The following is a 24,351-nucleotide window of genomic DNA, read 5'->3' on the forward strand; positions in this document are numbered from 1 at the left end:
TGGTTGCTCCAATCTGTGTTTCTGAGAGAATTTTTGTGCAGGTTTGAAGCTCAGGTGAGATAGGCTTCTAATCTACCATCTTCCTTGATCTTGATGGTAACAAACAGCATTATAACCCATCTGCCTCCTCAAGCCAGAAGTCTAGCTATTTCTGTATTCTTCCTCTATCCACGTACACTATTCCCCCTTGCCAAAAAAAAATTTAACCAATAACAAAGTTGTATTAGCATTTACCAAATCTGTCTTGGTTGCGCTCACTTCTTTCCACTGTCTTTCCTATTTCCCTAATTCAGAAAACAGGCATCTCTCTCTTGGTTTTCTGGAAGAAAATTCACATACTTTTCTTCTTACTCCTGTTACAATGATGGGGCTGGATATTTTCGTAGTTCAAGACCATTTCCTCTCTGTACAGTATGGATTCTACTCTTCCCTCTTCCTCAAGTACCTTTCACTATTGTGTATCCTTCCTCTCAACTGATGCTTTCTACTGGCTTTTAAACATCAGCCAATACTTCCTTTTTTTATAAACTAAAGTTAATTAACCACTCTTTTCTAATCCACATCCTCTTTCATTTACTACTGTATCTCCTCATTTGCTACCATATCTCCTTTCTTGAAAAAGTCATTAATGCACCATATCTTCATTTTATCACTTCCTGCCCTTTTCCCAACTGTCTCCCATCTGGTTCCTTCTCTCATCACTTCTCTGAAGCAGCTCCTGCTACATTGTCTCTCACAATTCACATGTCAAAAATCAGATATTTTCTATTTTTCAACTTACTGGAGTTCTCCTTTTAAAATGTTGTTAAAATTCGAAGAGATAAAACTATGTATAAGAGAGATTTAATAGCTAAATACTCAACCCAATACACAACATAGAGTTGAGAAACATGATTCCACTGTGGCATTTGAAGTCCCCATTGCTGGGGCGCCTGGGTGTCTCAGTCAGTTAAACGTCCAACTCTTGATTTTGGCTCAGCACGTGATTTCCAGATTGTGAGATCAAGCCCACATCAGGCTCCCTGTTGATTACGGAGACTGCTTAAGATTACCTCTCCCTCTGCTCCGCTCTTACTCACTCATGTGCGTACTTCTCTGTTTCTCTCTCTAAAAAAATTTTGAAAAATAAAAAAATAAAGTCCCCATTGCTTCTCTCCACCTAGTCCTTTGCATCTCCCTTCAGATGCATCATCAAAATAATAATAATAATAATAATAAACAAAACAGCCTAACAATATTATTGTATAAAAGCTTCTATTGAACAATTGTAAGGAATTTATTTGATTCTGATGATCACTTTTTTCCATTAAATGATTTTATAATATTCTTACTTTTAAGGAATTTTCACAATAATCTACACATCATGCCTTTTTGTTTTTACTAATACTTAGTGTTACAAAAACCTCAAAACATGTATTTTTATTGGCTGTGACTATCTGACTTGTATTTTTAAAAAATCCATCTTATTGACTTTGCTTGAGCTGAGCTGAATGAACCTGTTCCCAGACCAGATGACAAATGAGAAGCTTCTGAATAAATGAATAAGGGGTTACCCTCAGAAAGACAATTCCTATTCCTCCCATTTTAAAGTACAATTTTCCCTGATGAAACCAACATTCTGGCCTAATTTCATTTCAAAACCATTAACATTTTATTCTGTCTGTTTGTTGCCAAACATCTGGGATGAAAACTAAAATAAAAAAATAATAATAAAAATTACTCATTCATATTTTTCCCTCGAATCCAGAAAGATTAGCATTTTACAAATAAAATTGCTAAATAAAATGCACTATTCAACTATATATTTGCCAAGTTTTGAGGACATGGCTGCCATGGAAGTAAATAACATGACAAGACGCAGAGAACATATGTAGTTCACTCTATTGATCAGCTTTTACTGGGTTATTCTGTAGTAACAAAGGTTATTTCTGTGGTACTAAAGACCCTGCAAATTCAATAGTTTACAACAGCAGTAGTTCATCCCTTGACCACAATACATATCCATCATGGGTTAGCTGAGGTTCTGCTCCACAAATTCTTTGTTCTGGATCCGTAAGTCTCAACCTCTACCAGGTCAAGCTGGCCTCATGGAGAAAGAAAAAGAAAAAAAAAAAAACAACCAAACAAACCAAAACACACCCGCACAATTACTCTTACGACTTCTGGTAGAGAATGGTATATGCCCAGTTCATACACATTTCATGAGCCAAAGCAAGTAATATGGCCATATCTGACTCCATGTCTCAGGGAGGTATAATTCTTTCACGTGAAGGGAAAACAAGTAATGGCAAACAGCAATAAAACATGGCACACTTCACACAACACAGAAGATTATGATTATGATTACGCTGTCATAGACATGAAGAGATTTAGAATCAGTTTCTTCCCAGAAGGATGAATCAAAGAAGTGCGTTCAAATCATGATGTTGTTGCTCATTGTCAGTAAGTGATGTTTGTTTACTATGTGTTTGGCACTGTGCTAATGCATTGCACTTACTCAGCACTACTAAAATGATATCCTTATTTCAGAGATAAGAACACTGAGACTTAGAGACATAACTGACAATTAGATCCGTCATCTAAGGAAATACAGAAAATGAATGATAGAGGCTGAGATTGTACCCCGGCAGCCTAACCATAGAGACTATTTTTCTTAGCCCATCTGAATCTTAGCAAGTTATACAGCCAATAAAATGAAGAAGTTGGACAAGATAATTTCAGTTACCTTTAGTTTTAAAAATCTGTATTACTGTGACACTCATAATACATATTATTCTTAAAATAAATTAATTTTGAATTCATATGTTAAATGTCTTTCACTGATTGTAAAAAACAGAAGGCAATCTCTGTTGAATCTGCTATGATGCCCAGAAATAAACTTAGTAGACGCTGGTAAGAAAGCAAGACTTGTGCATCTTCCATATACATCACACCCTGGCACACTTCTAGGCAAAAAAGGAGGGACCCAATCAATCTTTATGGGATAGATGGAGTATATGAATTAATAAATGAATGCAAAATGACATAAATGTCCCTTTTCATGCCCCAGATCTACTTCCTTAATTCTCTAGTTATTGGTGACTTAATCACTACTCAATGACTTCATTATTTTTCTTCATTACTTTCAACTTCCTAGGCTGAATTAACAGTATTCAACACCAATATATGTACACTAAGAATAGAAATGAATTATCAGATATGGGAGGTTTGCCAAATACATCTAAAATCACTCTTTCCTTATATCTAAGATGCATGTATACTACTATGTTCTATTTAGCACTACATAATGCAAATATTTTGAAGAAGTAACAGTCATTAACAGTAATATCACCATAGAAGTTATTCTTTATCACTTTCTAGCAAATAGCTGAGCATTAAAAGTCCAAAAATTGGTTTGAAAAAGAACCTTCTGGAACATTATGTTCCAATAATTGCAAGAACAATTGGAAAACCAAGAGTCAGGTAAGAGAAATGCATAAAAGGAAACTGAAAACTTCATGTACAAGGTAGATAGATGGAAAATTTATATTAAAATTGAAGAAAATATATCTGATAGTAAAAACAAAGTATATACACGAGGAACAAACAAATGAGAAATGAAAAATTTTTTAAAAGATAAGTTTATAATAGCGTCTAAGGATAACAAATATCTAGGAATCTAACAAGAGTTATGAAACACTTCTATAAATGAAATAATAAAATACGAGGAGATATTTAACAACAAATAATTGGAGAGATAAATCACATTTACGAATAGGATAATGTGCTTATTAGTTTGGTCCTTCTGCAAGTCAGTGAAATGTAAATCAAAACCAAAATGCAATGCCATTTTGTACCAATTCATTTGCTAAAAATTAAAAACTGTGACAATACAAAATGCTGGAGATGTGTGGCATGAGATCTCTTACACTTGCCAGTGGAAATGTAAAGTTTTGCACTCACTTTGGACAGCACCAGACATTATCACCTACACCTAAAGACTCACACACCCTATAAGCAATTTAAATTTTTAAGCATATGTATAAGAGAACATCTTGCATATCATAGTAGGGAATATTTATAAACATTTCATAAAAATAATTCTCAAAATATAAATAAATACCAAATGTCAATCAAAAGAAATGCATATGAATCAACTAAAAAAATTAAAACAATGGAGTATTATGCCACAGTCAAATAAAATTCAATAACATGAATTAACTTTAGCATTATGAAATTAAATGAAAAATAAAGTGAAAATATTACTTACAGTAGGGTACTTCTTGTAAAGTTAAAAATAAACTTCTAACATGATAATATATACTATTTAGGCATATGCAAGCACATTTTTTTTAAGTTGGCTCTATGCCCATTGAGGGGCTTGAACTCACAACCCCTAAATCAAGAGTCACGTGCTGTAGTGATTGAGACAGCCAGGTACCCCTGTGAGAACATTTTTTTAAAAAAGAGAATATATAAAAGTAAGGCAAGAAGTTTTAAGTCAAGATGGAGAAACAGACAACAGATTTACCTTCTGTGCAAAATTAACAATAACAAATACACATGAGACATTACAGTGTAATAATGACAATTAAAATGCTGAATATCAGAGACAGAAAGTAAACAAGGTGAGCGCTACACCTGTCCTAAAAGTTCTGTAAGTTTCTAAGCCCTGGCGTATAAAGAAAAATCTCAGATATCCCCTGGGCATTTCCCTGAGTTGAGCAGGAGGATCTGGGAGTCTACTGAAGCCAAGAGGTGTCGATGTCATAGAGCAGACACAGGAGAGAAGAGGGGTGACCAGAAAGAGAAATCCAGGGAGCTCCTTTGAGGATTCAGTTGAGAACTGATCATAACATGTATGCAAGAAAACTACCCAAGTCCAGGAAAAGAAGTCCAGGAAGGATTAGAGGGAACAGTGCCAAGTCTGCCAGAATGGAAATCTTAGTAACTCAGAGGACATTGGTTCTAATACCCTGAAGGCTCTTGCTTCACTAATGGAGAAAAATTAACAGGAAATGCATTTCTGTGAATAGTTAGCAACACTTAAAAACAAGACCCAAAAGGATCAAACTATTTACAAATAATTTCAACATGTCCCTAAACAAAACTCAATAATATTTGTAAAACACAAATCTATACTGCACTCAATAATGTAAAATCCAAAATGTCTGACATCCAATTAAAAATTATCAGACATGTAAAGATGCAGGAAAATACAACAAAAATCAATCAATTGAAATTGACCCAGAAATGACACTGACGGCAGGATTAGTTGACTAGGACATTAAAGCAAATATTAGATTGAATTCCACATGCTTAAGAAGCTGAAGAAAAGAAGGAAAGACTAAACATGTTAAGAAGAAATATACAAGATATTTTAAAAAGACACACATTAAAATTCAAGAAATGAAAATTCTGATATCTGTGATAAAAAGTTCACTGGATAAAATTAATGTGGGAAAAATATTGGAGAAAAAAAGAACTTGAACACATAACAAAAGAAAATACCCCAAATGAAACACATTAAAGAAAACTGAAAAAAAAAATGAACACAATGCTACTGATCTGTGGGAAATTTCATGCAGTCAAATATACTTGAAATAGATGTTCTAAATGAGGAGAGGTGGTATTTGAAGAAATAAGATCAGCAAATTCCAAACGTGATGAAAATTATAAACCACAGATCCAAAAATTTGTTTATCTAACCTGTAGTGCACATGCACACACACACACACACACACACAAAACCATGATGCAAATTCTATCAAGGCTTATCATAATCAGCTTGCTTAAAACCAGAGATAAAGCAAAACCTTAACAAGCATTCAGTGAAAAATGACAATAAACGCAGAAAAACAATGAAAATGACAGAATATTTCACTGAATATAAAGCAAATTAGAAGACATTGAAGAAACATGTTTAAAGTACTGAAGAAAAAAAAACTACAAAAATTTTTGCCTAGCAAGAAAACTCTCAAAAATGAGAACCAAATAGTGTTTCAGATATAAAAAAATTGAATTCATCAACTACAGATGTGAGTGACAAGAAATGTTCAAAGGTCTTCAGGCAGAAGGATAATGCTATCAGAAGGAAACATTTAGCTACACAAAGAAATGAAGATCACCAGGAATGGTGGCTACTTAGGTAAATATAGACATATAAAGTTCATTAAAAGGTAAGTGGCTGCTTAAAGAAAACATAATGAAATACAGTGTTGGATTTATAACATACAGAGTAGTAAGTTATGTGAAAAAAATAGCACAAAGATTAGAAAGGGAGAAATGGAAGTATATTACTGCAAAGTTCTTTAAGTATATTTAATATATTAAAATATCACTTGAAGTTAGACAGTGATAGGTTAATCTAAAATGACACATGAAAATTATAATTAATAAGATTTAAAAAATCAAGTTAACTAGAATCATAAAACATACACAGTTAATTCAAAAGGAGGCAGATGATGAGAGAAAAAGGAACAAAGGGTAGATGGAATAGAATGAAAATCAAGATGGTAGATTTAACCCAACTATATGAATAATAACCTTAAAAATAAATGGATCAAGGACTTTTGCTTCCTGGAAAATGGATTAGGGTAGTTTTTCTTAGTCCTCTCACTAAGTACAACTAAAAACCCTGGACATTATATTTAGAACAGATATAAGAGGACTCTGGAACTTAGAAAGAAAGCAAACCAGACTGGGCCCTTAAGACATGAAGAATGACATGGTGTGAGTAACTCCCAACCTTACTCAATATTAAGGAGGACCTTCCATTTCTCAGATGTCCATAGAGGCTGAGTTGAGAACTTGGAATTCTATCTTCAAAGGTCAGTAACAAGGTGAGGACCTCCAATCCCCGCTGGAACAGTGTTAGAGGAAACCAATAAAAATAGTAGGTTTAAATAACATTCAGTGTATCATAAAATTACACCTTAATATGCAGGTTTCAATTGAAAATCACTTGCCATACTAAGAACCAGGAAGATCTCAGGTGGAATGAAAAGAAACAATAAAAGTCAGCATTGAAATAAGAGATTGCTGGAATTATTTGTTATTTTTAAGCAGCCCCACAAATGTATTTCAAGGAACAATTACAAACAGTACTAAAACAAATGCAAAAGGTCTTAGCACAGAAATTAGGATATAAAGAAGAACCAAATGGAAATTTTAGAACAGAAAAATGCAAAAATCAAAATTAAAAACTCGGTAGATGGGCTCACTAGCCGAATAGAGAGGAGAGAGGAAGGAATTTGCAAACTGAAAAATAGAACAATAGAAAATACCCATCTAAACAACAGGGAGATTTTTTTTTCTGACCAAAATCAAACAAACAAAAAAACAGAGTCTCAAAGACTTGTGGGAATATCACAACAACAACAAAAAATCTAACATTTGTGTTATCAGAGTCCTAAAAGGAGAGAAGAAAGCTGGGTGGGTGGGAGTGGGGGTGAGAGAATTACAAAATACTCCAAGTAATAATGATTGAAAATGTCTCAAATGTGGCAAAATACATAAACTTAGAAATTTAAGAAGCTTAAAGAATGCTAAAGATAAATATAAAGAACTGCACATCAAAATACATCATAATCAAACCTCTGAAAACTAAAGACAAAGAAAAAAATATTGAAAGTAGAAAAAGCTTACCAGGGGGTAAAACAATTGGAATTCAGGAAGATTATTCATCAGAAAACAGTGGAGGCCAGAAGGAAGAGACACAATATTTTTGAAATGCTGAGAGAAAAATCTGTCAATCAAGATTCCTTTATACAATGCAAATATCCTTTAAGAATGAGGCAGAAATTAAAACATGCTCGGATGAAGAAAAATAAAAGAATTTGTCACCAGCACCTCTACCCTGAAAATAATGGCTAATGGAATTTCTCTGAACAGACAGAAATGATTAAAAAAGAATCTTGTAACAATAGAAAGGAGGAAAGGGCAACAGAAAGAGTAAAAATATGGGTAAGTACAGTGTTTTCATTTTCACCTAATCCAAAAACTACATTTTACAACTGAAGCAAATATAACACTGTCTAATATAGTTCTAAGTATATGTAGTGAAAATATTTAAGAAAATTATAAAGGGACATAAAGGAAAGCAAGGTTATTACATTCACTCAAATCAGAAAAGTGACTGAACCAATAGATTATGATAGGTTATGTATATGTAACTCAACACCCATAGTAACCACCAAATATAGATAGATAGATAGATAGATAGATAGATAGATAGATAGATAGATATAGATAGATAGATAGATATGAAAAACATTAGAAATAAGTCAAAGTAAAACTCTAAAAAATGTTCAAATATCTGAGAAGAAGGCAGGAAAAAGAAAACAAAGAAACAAAAAAATATAGAGAGAACAAAGAGAAAAGAAAAATAAAAAATAAAATGGCAAAGTTAAACCCTAACATATCAATAATTACATTACATGTAAATGATCTAAATACATCAATATTGGCAGAGTGGAATAAAAAACATGAGACAACTATATGCTGTTTACAAAAGGCTCACCTAAAATGTAATGACATAGGTGGTTTGAAAGTAAAAGGATGGAAAAGACATATCAGACAAACATCAATCAAAAGAAAGCAGGAGTAGTCATATTAACATCAGAATGGTTCAGAGCACAGAAGTTCACTAGAGGCAGAGAGACATTATATTATGAAAAAGAAACCACTAAAAGCATATAGCAATCCTTAATATGCATGCACCCATAGTGGCAAAATATGTAAACAAAAACTGACAGATAGAAATAAAAGAAGAGGGGTGCCTGGGTGGCGCAGTCATTAAGCATCTGCCTTTGGCTCAGGGCATGATCCCAGCGTTCTGGGATCGAGCCCCACATCAGGCTCCTCTGCTGGGAGCTGCTTCTTCCTCTCCCACTCCCCCTGCTTGTGCTCCCTTTCTCGCTGGCTGTCTCTCTCTCTGTCAAATAAATAAACAAAATCTTTAAAAAAAAAAAAAAAAGAAAAAGAAATAGAAGAAGAGTGAGCCAAGTCCACAAATATAGTTGGATATTTCGACGCCTCTCCCTCTAGCACATCCAGGCAGAAATTCTGCAAGGATATAGAAGAAATAAGTAACACTATCAACCACCATCATCTAATTGACAATTATAGACACTCCACCAAAAAACTGCAAGATACAGTTTATTCTCAAGTGTCCATGTACTAAGATAGACCATATATTGGATTTCTATATATAGAACAATTGTCTTTCTTTAACACTAAGAATAACTACATGGATACCAAAAATAATAATACAATACCATATATAATCACTCAAAAATGAAATATTTAGGTGTGCATCTAATAAAATATGTGTAGGACTTGCATGTTAAAAATTACAAACATTGGGGTGCCTGGGTGGCACAGCGGTTAAGCGTCTGCCTTCGGCTCAGGGCGTGATCCCGGCGTTGTGGGATTGAGCCCCACATCAGGCTCTTCTGCTGTGAGCCTGCTTCTTCCTCTCCCACTCCCCCTGCTTGTGTTCCCTCTCTCGCTGGCTGTCTCTATCTCTGTCAAATAAATAAATAAAAATCTTTAAAAAAAAATTACAAACATTTATGAAAGGGTTCAAAGAAGATGTAAATAGAGTGAGATATACTATATTCATGGTTTAAAAATCTCAACATAGTAAGGATGTTAATTCTTCTCCAGTTAATATACAGACTTAACATAATTTCTATCAAATAACACCATGATATGTCTATACATATAAACAATGATATTCTAAAATTTATATGAAAAGGTAAAGGAATTAGAATAGTTAAAATAATTTTTAAACAGCAGGACAAATGGGAAGAATCAGTCTACCCAATTTTATGATTTGTTATATACATATATTCATAAAGATGGCATAATATTGGCAGAAGAGTATCTACATTGATAAAGCGAACTAAATAGAAAACCCACGAGATTCACACAAATATATCCAACTGATTTCTGACAAAGATGCAAAAGTGATTCAATGGAGGATATATTGCTTTTTAAATAAATGGTGCTAAAGCAACTGTACATTCACAGTAAAAACAAAACAAAACAAAACAAAAAGACACCTTACGGAGATTAACTCAAAAAGGATATAGAAGTAAATGTAATATGTAAAACTATACAACTTTCAGAAAAAAATGCAGGAGATAATCTCTAGGATCTTGGGTTAGGCAAGGAATTCTTAGACTTCACATAAAAAGCATGATCCATAAACGGGAAAAAATGATAAATTGGAACTCATAAAAAATTAAAAACTTTTGCTCTGCAAAATAGACTGTGAAGAAGATAAAAATGAAGGGTACAGAGTGAGAAAAAATATTTTTAAACAATATATATGTTGAGACTACTATCTACAATATAAAAAAATCTTCCAAAACTCAACTATACAATAAAATAATCCAATTAGAAATTTGGCAAAGGAAATTAACAGGCATTTCACCATAGGTAAAACACACGTCAAATAAACCTATGAAAAGACTTGAATAGACACCACTTCACAAAAANCAAAAAAAAAAAAAAAAAAAAAAGACACACAGGTGACAAATAAACATGATAAAATGTTCAACATCATTACTTACTAGGGAAATGCAAATTAAAATCACAACAAGATATCCCTACACATCTATTACATTTGCTAAAATAAAACACAGTTACAGCACCAAATGCTAACAAAGACGCATAGAAATTGAATCACTCATACATTGCTGGCTAGAAGCCACATTTTATTAGTAACTAGAAATAAACCAGATGTCTTTGGTGAGTGACTAGTTAAACAAACTGTGCTACAACTCTGATATGGAATGCCATTAAACAGTCATAGTGAATGGACTATTGATTGAGAAGATGGCATAGATGAATTTCCAAATAATTATGTTGCATGAAAAAAGCTAGTCTCCAAAAGGTAACATATAGTTTGATTTATACAACAATCTTCAAATGACAGAAAAGAAGAACAGATAGATAAGTGGTTGACTGGTTAAGGAAGAGGCAGAAGAGAAGGGGTTAGGACTATAAAAGGACAACATGAAGCTTCTTTGTGCTAATGGAAATGTTCTACATCTTAAGTACATGAATATCATATCTTGGTTGTGATATAATTTTGCAAGATGATTCTGCTGGAAGAAATTTGGAAAAGGGCATGCAATATTTCTCTCTATTATTTCTTACAAGTGAATGTAATTCTACAATATCTCAAAATAAAAAGTTTAATTAAAAAGTTTAAATAAATAAAAAGCAAATGGTATAATTATCCCAATTAGAAGGAAGATATTGTCAGGTTAGATAATATAGTGACCCCAACACAGAATGCCTATAGGAAACCCAGTTTAAATTAAAGAGATGAGTGAGTTAATGTTTAAAAATGAAAAACTATATGCCCTCCTAATTTTAATCAGAGAAAGCTGGAAAGTCTATATTCCTATCAAACAAAGTGGATTTCAGACCAAAGAATATTATCAGAGTTAAAGAAGTTCACTTCATAATGAATGAGGGGTCAGTTCATAAAGAAGACATAAGTTCTAAATGCTTATAAAACTAATAATAGACCTTCAAAATATATAAAGCAAAAGCTGATAGGAATGCAAGAAGAAATAAACAAATCTGACAATATGATCAGAAATTTCAATACATTTTTTTTCAGTAGATGATTGAGGAAGGTGATAGAAAATCAATAAAGTCATTGAAGGTTAGAACAATACTATCGATCCAGTTGACATAATTAATATTTAATGAATATGCTACCTAAGTACAAAAAAAATACTCATTCTTTTCATGTGAGCACTGAATGCTTATCAAAAAGACAATATTCTGGGGGCGCCTGGGTGCCTCAGTCAGTTAAGCATCAAACTTGATTTTGGCTCATGTTGTGATCTCAGAGTGATGAGATCAGCTCTGCACTCAGTGTGAAGTCAGCTTGAGATCCTCTCTACCTCTTCCTCTGTCCCTCCCCCCACACAAACTTTTGCGTATGCACTCTCTCACTCTCTTTTGCTCTCACTCTCACTCTCAAATAAATATATAAATCTTAAAAAAAAAAAGACTCTATTCTGGGTCATTAAACAAGTCTCAAAATATCTAACATGATTCAAGTCATACAAAGTATTTTGTCCAGAGACAATGGAATCATATTAGAGTCAAGTAACAGAAAGATATTGAAACATTCCCTAAATAATTGGAAACTGAAAAATATGGCTCTCAAAAATTCATGTGCCTAAGAAAAGGAAAAGTTAAAAGTATTTTGAAGTGAGTGAAAATGAAAGCACAACATAACAAAAATATGTTGAATACCACTAGGTCAATATTTAAGGGAAATTTCATAGCACAAAATGCCTATATCAGAAAAAAAAAAGAATTGCGTAAGTTTTCACCTTCAGTAAATAGAAGAAGAGAAGCAAATTGAACCTAGAGTAAGCAGAAGTAATGGCAAAAATCAATAAAATCAATGAAATGGATACAGGAAAAAAGGAGAAAACAAAAGCTATTGGAGAAGATAAATAAAAATGATGCATTTCTAGTCAGACTGGTTAGGGACAAAAGATAAAAATTACCAATATCAGGAATGAAAAAAGTGATTTTATTATAGAGTCCACAAATATTAAAAAATAATAAGGGAATATTATGAACAATTTAATGCAAATGAACATGATAATTTGGAGGAAATGGACACATTTCTTGAAAGGTGGAAACAACCAAAGCACATTCAACATGAAACATAATCTGAATAGCCCTGTATCTGTTAGATTAATTGTGTATGTAGCTAAATCTTCCCACAGAAAATTCCAAGCCCAAATCAATCCAATATTGTGCTTTACCAAGTATTTAAAGAAGAGATAACATTACCAAAATGAAAATGTTATGAGAAAATGACAGGATCCATTCTTAAAAACATTCTTGCAAATGGAATTAGAGAAAGAGAGAGAGGATAGTACAGTGATATCGAGTGGGGTTTACCTCAGGAATGTGGGGTTGATTTAACATTTGATAATCAATCAATACAATTCATTGTATTAACAGACTCAAAAAGAAAATCCATTTGATCATCACAACAGATGAAATAAACCACCAACTCACAAAATCTAATATCTACTCCTGATAAAAATTCTTAGAAAACTAGAAATATAAGGAAACTTCTCCAACTTGATAAAGGATATCTACGAAAAATCTGCAGCTAACATCATACTTAATGGAGAAATACTTAATTCTGCTCTCAGTGTGAAGTGGAATATTACTTGCCTATAAAATCGAATGAGATCTTGCCATTTGTGCAACATGGATGGATCTGGAGGGCAGTAAAATAAGTGAAATAAGCCAGACAGAAAAAGACCAATACCATACGATTTTACTTATATGTGGAATATAAATAAACAAAGAAAACAAACAAAATAAACAAACACAGAAACAGACACGTAAATACGGAGAGACAACTGGTGGTTGCCAAAGGGGAGGTATGGGGGGGTGGCAAAATTGGTGAAGGGGATTAACAGGTACAAACTTGGGGTTATAAAATAAGTAAGTTATGGAGATGAAATAAGATAACATTGTAATAACATTGTACAGTAACAGATGGTAACTACACTTATCATGATGACCATTGCATAACACATAGAATTGTCAAATCATTATGTTGTGCACCGGAAACTAATATAATATTGTGTATTAACTGTACTTCAATGATAAAAATATTTTTAGGGGCGCCTGGGTAGCACAGTCGTTAAGCGTCTGCCTTCGGCTCAGGGCGTGATCCCGGTGTTCCGGGATCGAGTCCCACATCGGGCTCTTCTGCTGGGAGCCTGCTTCTTCCTCTCTGACTCCCCCTGCTGTGTTCCCTCTCTCGCTGGCTGTCTCTCTGTCACATAAATAAATAAACTCTTAAAAAATATATATATATTTTTAAAAAGAAAGTTAAAGAGTTAAATTAATGGAGCATTGTGTTCATGGGCAGGAAAATTCAATATTGTTAAGTTGTAAATTCCTCTGAATAGATCTCTATAGATTAAGGCAATCCAATTCAAAATATTGGCAGGGCAATTTTTGGAGATAATAGGTTGATTATATTTTTCAGGTGAAAATATAAAGATTCTAACTGAGCTGAAACAACTTAAAAAAACCTACAAAATTGAAAGATCAACAATATCTGATTTCAAGTCTTACTATAAAATTAATCACTAAGGTGTAGTATTGTCATCGAGATAGACAAATAAATCAAAGGAATACGATGGAGAGTTCCAGAAATGAATCCAGATTTATATGGTGAGTTGATTTTTGACAAAATTTCAAATTTAATTCAGGGAAGAAAGAATATATTTTTTAATAGTGCTGGAACAACTGGATACCCAATTTAATAATGAATTTTGGTCTGTGTCTCGGACCATAAAAAAGGTAAATCAAAATGAATCATAGTCCTAAGCATAAAATCTAAACCTATAAACTTTTAGAAAAGAAGGAAGAAAATCTGTGACTTTGTATGCAAAAGTTTTTTAAACACAACTTAATGGGCAATGATTTAAGCAGACATTTTACCAAAGAAGATATGTGGATGGCAAATATGCACATGAAAAAATGTTCAACATCATTATTCATTAGGGAAAAGTAAACCTACAATAAAAGGAGAATTTTGATTTCTCGTTCTGCGTGTAAGGAATTTGAAAGTTACCATCCTGTCTTAACAAACAAGATGGTAAACACGTATTTTTTTATGTAAGTTCTATGCCCAAGATCAAGAGTTGCATGCTCTACCGACTGAACCAGCCAGGTGCCCCAAAAGGGTAAACATATAGAATAATCAACAACTCTTCCTGCGTCCATAAAAGATTAGAGGATCTAGGGCAAACTTCTGCTCCCCACGTTGGAGAGTTGGATAGGCAAATAAGTGGAGTCACAGCTTCCCAAAGCAGAGACTCAAGAGTGGAAACCACTGTGGGAAACAATGTTGGGGTACATCATGTCCAGCTCCTGAAAAAAATTACAAGACACACCATAAGGGAAAACACATGATTTGAAGAGACAGAGTAATCATCATAACGAGACATACTAGGAATGTGGGAATTATCAGACCAAGGATTTAAAACAAATGTGATTAATATGCTAAGGGATTTAATGATAAGGTAGACAACATGGAAGAACTGATGAGCAATGTCATCAGGGAGATGAAAATCTAAAAAGAGAAGCAGAAAGAAAAGTTAAACAGGTTTGGTGGTTGCCAGAGATGGGGGTTACGGGGCAGGCAAAATGCGTAACTATGGTCAAAAAGGCACAAACATCCAGTTAGAAGATGCATAAATCTCAGGATGTAATGCATGGAATGGTGGCTATAGTTAACAATACCACAACTGTAAAGTTGCTAAGAGAGTAGATCCTAAAAGTTCTCATCATGAGAAAAAAAGTTAAAACTATGGGAAGTGATGGATCTTAACTAAACTTACTGTGTTGTGCTGTGTAACATATATACGTTTATGAAATCACTATGTTATATGCCTTAAATTTTTACAATGTATGTCAATTATATCTCAGTAAAGCTGGAAAAAATGTGCACTTTATTTTCTATCAATTATATCTCAATAAAGCTGCTCAAAAAGTGAAAGCAAGAAAAAGACAAATATATATTTGGCATGATATTTACCCCAGTAGAGAGAGTGTAAGTTATGCATTATGAGGGGTCTGTGGTTAGCTGTAGTTCATTTTTAAGATCTTAGCTTCTAAAAACTAATAAATAAATAATCAATCAATCAATCAATCAATCTTGGCTGCTGTTTTGGGAGGTGTATTTCTAGGTAATTTTTATTATTAGATATAATAAAATGATTAGATAACATCAGTGCAGAATGACCCAATGATGAGAATGTGGTTTAAAGCAATGGTTGTCATGTTTACTCTGATCCTCTATGTCTGTCTTCCAAAAAGGTAATAATAATAGTAAGAAGAAGAATATTTTCCAAAGTCTATTCAAATGTTAAACCATCACAGTAATCTTGGAGTTAGAGACTCTATATTTAAATTCTATTTCAAGTTTTGACCTAGAGAAAACTAATGTATGTCAGTTTCCTCCAAGATATGCTTTTAAGTATTTTGGCAGTTATACCTCTGGATATTTTTGTGTTTAATAACAGTCAATTCTAGTACAAGGAGAATGCTACATGAAAAATCGCTTTTTAAAGTGGGTTGCAGGATGGCATATCTCACCTATGACCTCTGCCATTTCTCTGTGCATTCAGACATGACACTTAACGATCTAGTCTGCACAGGGTGGCTGTTAATGCCCTGACTTTTGGGAAAGGTGGAAAGATGTTAGCCTCCTACAGCCTTATTTTTTCTTGTGGTGAAGGGTGGACTGCTGTGTGAATATGTGATGTTTTTCCGAGGTTTCTGGCAAGTATCACACCTCTAACCATGATCTCAACTGGAGGACCTGAGCCAGTGATCTCCCCATTAGTTTTTTTCTCCCCCTCTCTAATATATGGTCTTATAGCAGACCTTAAATCATGGTTTGGTAATGTATTTAAAGCTGTGACTTTAATAGTTTTGAAATGCTCAGTTTTTTTTTTTCTAGAAAGATAATGAAATAAACTAATAGCTACAGATTCTTCAAAACATGTTGGTGGAGGGCTTTTCTCATTCCACAACTCCAAGGCAAAAAATTTACATAGAGCACAATCATAAAGATGGCCCTGAGTTGTACGACCATTCAGCTCTTGATGGCTGGAGAAAAGCAGCGTATATATCATATATCAGTGTGTAATATTTTATGTTCATTCTTAAATTTCCTCCAAGCAGGAAATTGGTAGTTATTCAAGAGGATATTACATAAGTTTTCTGATTTTACGAATCTTTACATTTGACATTTTTAGTAAAATGATTTGGTAAAATGATTTCTTAACATGTTTTGAGCACGTACAAGTAAATTCCTGTTCATAATCTTGAAAATCTCAAATCCTGCAAATGAAATTATGGAAATAAATCTCCATTTTGTAGTAGTCACTGTTGTGACCTCTTCATACAGTTCTTCAAATAGCAAGTGACTTAACCTGTGTTTTGCAAAGACAGAAACAAAATAAAAACCCCAGCTGAACAAAGAGCTATGAGATGAGGCACAAAGGTTTTTCAATACACTCCAACTCTGCCTGCTCGTTCTTCATACCGTGTGTATCCAGATGGCCTTCCTGGTGGTGGAGTGCCTTGATCTACACAAAAGTCACAACAGAAGAATTTAAATGGAGAAGATACAGTCCCCTCTGCTACAATTGGCCCTTTGCCATAATTGCCACTCATCTTTGTATCTAAGGCCTCATCATGTTTTTAATTATTCCCTTGGGTTAAGCAAGGAAATGCTTGTCTCTAGAGGTAGAATTACTATATTTAATGGATTTTGTAATGGTTATGATATTACCTTTTATTGTCTAATTTCCCACAAAAAAAGTTTTAATTTATACTTTGTTGACAATAAATGAGAAAACTTCAACTCTAACCACCATTGAGCTTTGTCATTTTTGCCACATTTATTTGATAAAATAAAACCCAGACAATTAAGTTGTTGGGTAGCTCGGTCATGTGCCTGTCTACTACAGCTTTCATAAAAACCTCTCCAATTGACTAGCTTTTAAATATAAAGTTCAGTATTTATATATCAAAGTGTAATAGAAATATTTACCCAAAGTATTTGAACATTTAGCAGACATTCTTAGTCTAGTCTCAAAAATTCAGCACCTTTCTTTCTTTGTCAACTTGACTTCCTTATTCTTGAACTCAGTGACTTCTATTTTCCTTGAGAAGTAATTTCCAGTATTGACTGGTACTGCATAAGTGAATATAAATTATTTATAGGAAGTCTAATAACTAACATGTGCTCCACCTAGTAATCTGACAGCAATATAAAGTGCCCCACAGTGACAAAAACTCATTAGGATAGTGCAGAGAAACTAGTGTTAAAATTCAGCAAGTCTAATAAAAATTCATATTGGATTAAACAATAAAAATGAAAATGATATTCAGTAAGAAACTAAACCTTAGTCTTTAAGCTTCTCAGCAGGATTGATAAATTAGAATGACATGAATAGAGAAGAAGCCGCAGAAAAGAATGACATTAGTTGGATTCCCTTTCTACCAGAATTCTTGGTTTAAAAATATTCAATGAAAAACTTGTGCCCATGTACACAACTGTGTGCACGTGTGGACACACACACACACACACACACTTCCCCAAAGCTCCAAATATTGTCTCCAATATTGCATAAACTGTGCTATCTTATGTGTGGTAAAGCACATCTCCTTGTTTCTTTAGTGCAGTCCTAAGTTTTGAATAGCTTATATACTTGATTAGCATTTTAGAACAAGATAGCTTACATATTTATATTCTTCCATAAACATTTATTTTTCTATGTGTTTAATAAAATCTTAGTTTTGAAATTAATTCATTTTTCCCCACTTACCCTTTTTGTTTTCCTGTGGCTATATGTTCAGCCTCTAGTTTCAGTAATCTATTCTGTAAATCCTATTATCCGTGAGATTGCTAAGTAAGGTGTTATGGATGGTTGGCTCAGAAACATCACTACTATCTGAAAATGTGGCTCTAATTATATTCCTACTGACAGTCCAATCTTTATGTAAGAAAGACTGGACCATACCTTCCATGGTACAGGAACTAACAATACTGACCAATTTAGATGAATGGGGAGAAGAAATTTAATTCAGAAATACCCTTAAACATGTAAATTCTCCCACTTCATTGCTCATGTTTCTAAAGTGTTCTTTATTATTGGAATTAAAGCAAGACTATACATTGCACCTTCTCAGATTCCTTAAATATTTTTATGCGGTTGCAGCATTCCTACTGCTCCAGAATGACTTTCTTTCTCGGGCTCCAATTATTGACAGATATTTGGGGAAAAAGATAACTGGGCAATACATAACCATTTAGAGAACCAGGTAACCAGCCCCCCCCCCAAAAAGTTCAAATAATCTTGGGTAGTTGGAGCTTCTTGTGTTTTAAGAAACAATGATCACTGTCTCACTTCTGGTATAACCAAGTAATTTCCAAAGGACCTAAACCTGCTGCAGATAAGAACTATAAACTCTTGATACATTTTTACAAAAATTTAATTAAGAGGAGGGAGAGAAGTTGGTAGAGGAGCAGGAGGACCCTAGGCTCATCTTTTCCCACAGACACAACTAGGTTACTATCAAATCATTCTAAATACGCCAGAAATCAACCTGAAGACTGACAGAAGAACTCCACAACTGAAAGGAAAGAAGAGGACACATGGAGGAAGGCAGGAAGTGTGGAGAAAAGGTTTGGGGAAGAAAAGGACCGCAATCATGGGTGCTAAGGAGGGGAGGGAGCTGGGGTCACAGAGAAAGGTGAGAGAGAGGAGCACACAGGGGAAAGCACGAGAACATTTCCCCAAAGCCATTAGCTGCAAAAATGAGAGGGGCTGAATTATGCAAGTTCTTGCAACCAGCAGGGCTTAAAGATTGGAGGTTCAAAGGTCAGAGGGGTAGGCTGGGCTAGAGCCCCAAGGGCACTGCCCTCCTCCTAGAGAGAAGGCAGGCAAACACTCCGGGGGCAGACAACATGGAAACAGTGATCTGAGGAGCACCTAGGGCACACTGAGGGGAGATTATTTGCTCTTCTTGGAGTGCATCCCTGAGAGATAGCATTCATGTAGATACCTCTCCAGGGACAAAGGAGCTGTCTGGTGCCACTCCCTTCCCCTGTCCCTCAGCATAAACACAGAGACACCTGCAGGAAGCAGCACAGCACCTACACTGCCTGCCTAACCTGCTTACACCAAGCCCTACCTCCCTGTGCTCTGGCAGGACTTCCCTTTTCTGTCAAGCTTGCCTCAGTCCCTGCACAGAGGGTCCCTTCCCCGGAAGACCAGCACAAATCCCTGCCCACACCACATCTCCTGACCAGAGAGTTCTGCAGGGCTTCAGTTCTCTTGGAACCAGCACCAGGTCTCATTTAACAAGCAGCCCAGAGCACACCTAGTTAAAACTCACCACATTCTGGCCAAGTACCAAATGCTGCCCACTGCGGGCAAGGAGAGCCTCTGCAGATGACTGGCCTGAAGGTTAGAGCAGTCAAAACACAATAGCAGAGCACACTCAGGACACATTAGTTATAACCCCTGAGGCTCTGGGGCCTGGACAATATATGACCTCTTCCTCATAAAGCCATTACTCTCAGAAGCAGTAACATAACGGGCTTTTCAAACATGCAGAAAAAGGCACAGACTTAGACAAAATGCCAAGATGAAGAAATTCATCCCAAATTAAAGAACAAGATAAAGTCATGGCCAGACATCTAAGTGAAATAGATATGAGTAACATGTCTGATGGAGAACTTAAAGCAACAATCATAAGGATACTCACTGGACTTGAGAAAAGAATGGAAGACTTCAGGGAGGCCCTCACCACAGAGATAAAAGAGTTGAAAAAGAATCAGAAATGGAAAATGCAATAACTGAGATTGGAAACAGGCTGGATGCCATGAACAGAAGGCTAGAAGAAGCAGAGGACTGAATAAATGATATAGAAGACAACGAATGGAGGGGCGCCTGGGTGGTGCAGTCATTAAGTGTCTGCCTTCGGCTCAGGGGTGATCCCAGCGTTCTGGGATCGAGCCCCACATCAGGCTCCTCCACTAGGAGCCTGCTTCTTCCTCTCCCACTCCCCCTGCTTGTGTTCCCTCTCTCGCTGGCTGTCTCTGTCAAATAAGTAAATAAATAAAAATAAAATCTTTAAAAAAAAGAAGACAACTAAAGAAAAATAATAATGCTGAACAAAAAAAGAGCAAGAAGAATTATGGAACACGAGAACAGACTTAGGAAACTCAATGAGTCCATCAAACTTATTAACATTCATATTATAGGAGTCCCAGAAAAAAAAAAAGAGAAAAGGGGCCTGCAAATATATTTAAGGAAATAACAGCTAAAAACTCCCCTAAACTGGGGAAGGAAACAGACATCCATATCCAGGAGACACAGAGAACTCCCATCAAAATCAACAAAAAAGGAGAACACCAAGACATATTGTAATTAAATTTGCAAAATACAGTGATAAAGAAAAAAAATCTTAAAATCAGCAAGACAAAAGAAATCCCTAACTTACAAGGGAAGACCCATAAAGCTAGTAGCAGATCCAGCCACAGAAACTTGGCAAGCCTAAGAGAGTGGCATGATATATTCAACATGCTGAATGAGAACCCAATTCTGCAGCCAAGAATAATCTATCCAGCATGGTTATCATTCAGAATAGAAAAAGAGATAAAGAGTTTCCCAGACAAACAAAAACTAAAGGAGTTCATGACCACTAAACCAACCATGCAAAAAATATTAAAGGGGATTCTTTGTGTGGAAAAAATCTCCAGAAACAATGACAAAACAAGTAATAAAATGGCACTAAATACATATCTATCAATAATTACTCTGAATGTAAATGGATTAAACATTCCAATAAAATGACATAAGGTGTCAGAATGGATAAAAAAAAAAACAAGAACAGTCTACATGCTGCCTACAAGAGACTCATTTTAGACCTAAAGAAACAAGCAGATTGAGAGTGAAGGGATAGAGAAACATTTATCATGTACATGGATGCCAAAAAAAAAGTCTGAGTAGGAATACTTAAATAAATATTGTACAAACTAGACCTTAAACCAAAACTGTAACAAGAGATGAAGAAGGACACTATATCATAATAAAGGGAAAAATCTGACAAGAAGATCTAACAATTGTAAATATTTATGCACCCAACATGGGAGCACTCAGATATATAAAGCAATCAATGACAAACATAAGAAACTCATTGATAACAATAAAATAATAGTAGAGGACTTTAACACTTCAACAGAAATGGACAGATGAGCTAAGCAGAAAATCAACAAGGAAAACAATGACTTTGAATGGCATACTGGACCAGATGGATTTAACGGATATATTTAGGATATTTCATCCTAAAGCTGCAGAATACATATTCTTTTCAAGTACACATGGAACAGTATCCAGAATAGATCACATATTAGTTCACAAATCAGGTCTCAACAAATATGAAAAGATTAAGATCATACCATGCATATTTTCTGACTACAACTCTATGAAACTTGAAGTTAACCACAAGAAAAAGTTTGGAAACACCACAAATACATGGAGGTTAAGCAACATGCTACTACACAATGAATGGGTCAGCCAGGAAATCAAAGAAGAAATTAAAAAATACATGAAAATAAATGAAAATAAGAAAACAATGGTCCAAAACCTTTGGGATGCAATGAAAGTGGTCTTAAGAGAAAAGTATATAGCAATACAGGCCTACCTAAAGAAGCAAGGAAAATTTCAAATACGCAACCTAACCTTACACCTAAAGGAGCTAGAAAAAAGAATAAACAATGCCTAAAGCCAGCAGAAGAGAAATAACAAAGATCAGAGCAGAAATAAATGATAAGAAACTAAGAAAACAATAGAACAGATCAATGAAACCAGGAGATGGTTCTTTCAAAGAATTAGTAAAACTGATAATTCCCTAACCAGACTTATCAAAATGAAAAAAGAAAGGACCCAAATAAATAAAACCACAAATGAGAGTGTAGAGATCACAACCAACACCACAGAAATACAAACAATTATAGGAGGATAATATGAAAAACTATATGCCAACAAACTGGACAATCTGGAAGAAACAGATAAATTCCCAGAACCATATAAACTACAAAAACTGAAACATGAATAAATAGAAAATTTGAACAGACCAATAATGAAGAAAGATATTGAATCAGAAATAAAAAAATCTCCCAACAAAAAAAAGACCAGGGCCAAATGGCTTCACAGGTGAATTCTCCCAAACATTTAAAGATTTAATAATATTGGGGTGCCTGGTGGCTCAGTTGGTTAAGTGGCCAACTCTTGATTTCAGCTCAGGTCATGAACTCAAGGTTGTTGGACTGAGCCCCACATCAGACTCTATGCTCAGCGGGAAGTCTGCTTCTCTTCCTCTTCCTCTGCTCCTCCCCCAGCTCATGTGCTCTCTCTCACAAATAAAAAAATTAAAATGTTTAAATAAAAAAAAAGTAAAGAAAATTTAATACTTATTCTTTCCAAGCTTTTCCAAAAATAGAAATGGAAGGAGAACTTCCAAATTCATTCTATGAGAATAGCATGACCTTAATACCAAAACCAGATAAAGATTCCACTTAGGCCAATATCCTTGATGAACATGCATGTAAAATTCTCATTAAAATACTAACAAATTGAATCCAACAGTACATTAAAAGAATCATTTACCACAATCAAGTGGGGTTTACTCCAGGGCTACAAGAGTGGTTCAATATTTACAAATCAATGTTATACACTACATTAATAAAAGAAAAGATAAGAACCATATGATCCTTTCAATAGGTGCATAAAAAGCATTTGACAAAGTACAACTCCATTCATGATAAAAACCTTCAACAAAGTAGGGTTGGAGGGAACATACCTCAACATCATAAAGGCCATAGATGAAAAACCCACAGTTAATATCATCCTGATAGTTGAGAGTTTTTCCTCTACGGTCAGGAACAAGACAGGGATGTCCACTCTCACCACTGTTACTTAACATAGTACTGGAAGTCCTAGACACAGCAATCGGACAACAAAAAGAAATAAAATGAATCTAAATTGGCAAGGAAGAAGTCAAACTTTCACTATTTGCAAATTACATGATACTCTATATAGAAAAACCCAAAAGACTCCACCAAAAAATTGTTAAGAACTGATACAGAAATTCAATAAAGTCACAGGATACAAAATCAACATACAGAAATCTGTTGAATTTCCACACACCAATAATGAAGCAATAGAAAGAGATATCAAGGAATCAATTCCATTTACAATTGCACCAAAAACCATAAGATACCTAGGAATAAACCTAACCAAAGAGGTAAAAGATCTGTACATTGAAAACTATAGAACACTTAGGAAATAAACTGAGGAAAACACAAAGAAATGAAAAACATTCCATGCTCATGGATTGGAAGAACAAATATTGTTATAATGTCTACGTTAACCAAAGCAATCTACACATTTAATACAATCCCTATCAAAATACCACCAGCATTTTTCGCAGAGCTAGAACAAGCAATCCTAAAATTTGTATGGAACCACAATAGACCCTGAATAGCCAAAGCAACCCTAAAAAAGAAAAACAAAGCTGGAAGCATCACAATTTCTTACTTCAAGTTATATTACAAAGCTGTAGTGATCAAGAGAGTATGGTATTGGCACAAAAACAGACACATAGATCAATGGAACAGAATAAAAACCCAGAAATGAACCCATAACTATATGGTCATTTAATCTTTAACAAGACAAGAAAGAATATCCAATGGAAAAAAGACAGTCT

Source organism: Ailuropoda melanoleuca, chromosome 5, assembly GCF_002007445.2.
Source record: "Ailuropoda melanoleuca isolate Jingjing chromosome 5, ASM200744v2, whole genome shotgun sequence".
NCBI classification, from domain to species: domain Eukaryota; kingdom Metazoa; phylum Chordata; class Mammalia; order Carnivora; family Ursidae; genus Ailuropoda; species Ailuropoda melanoleuca.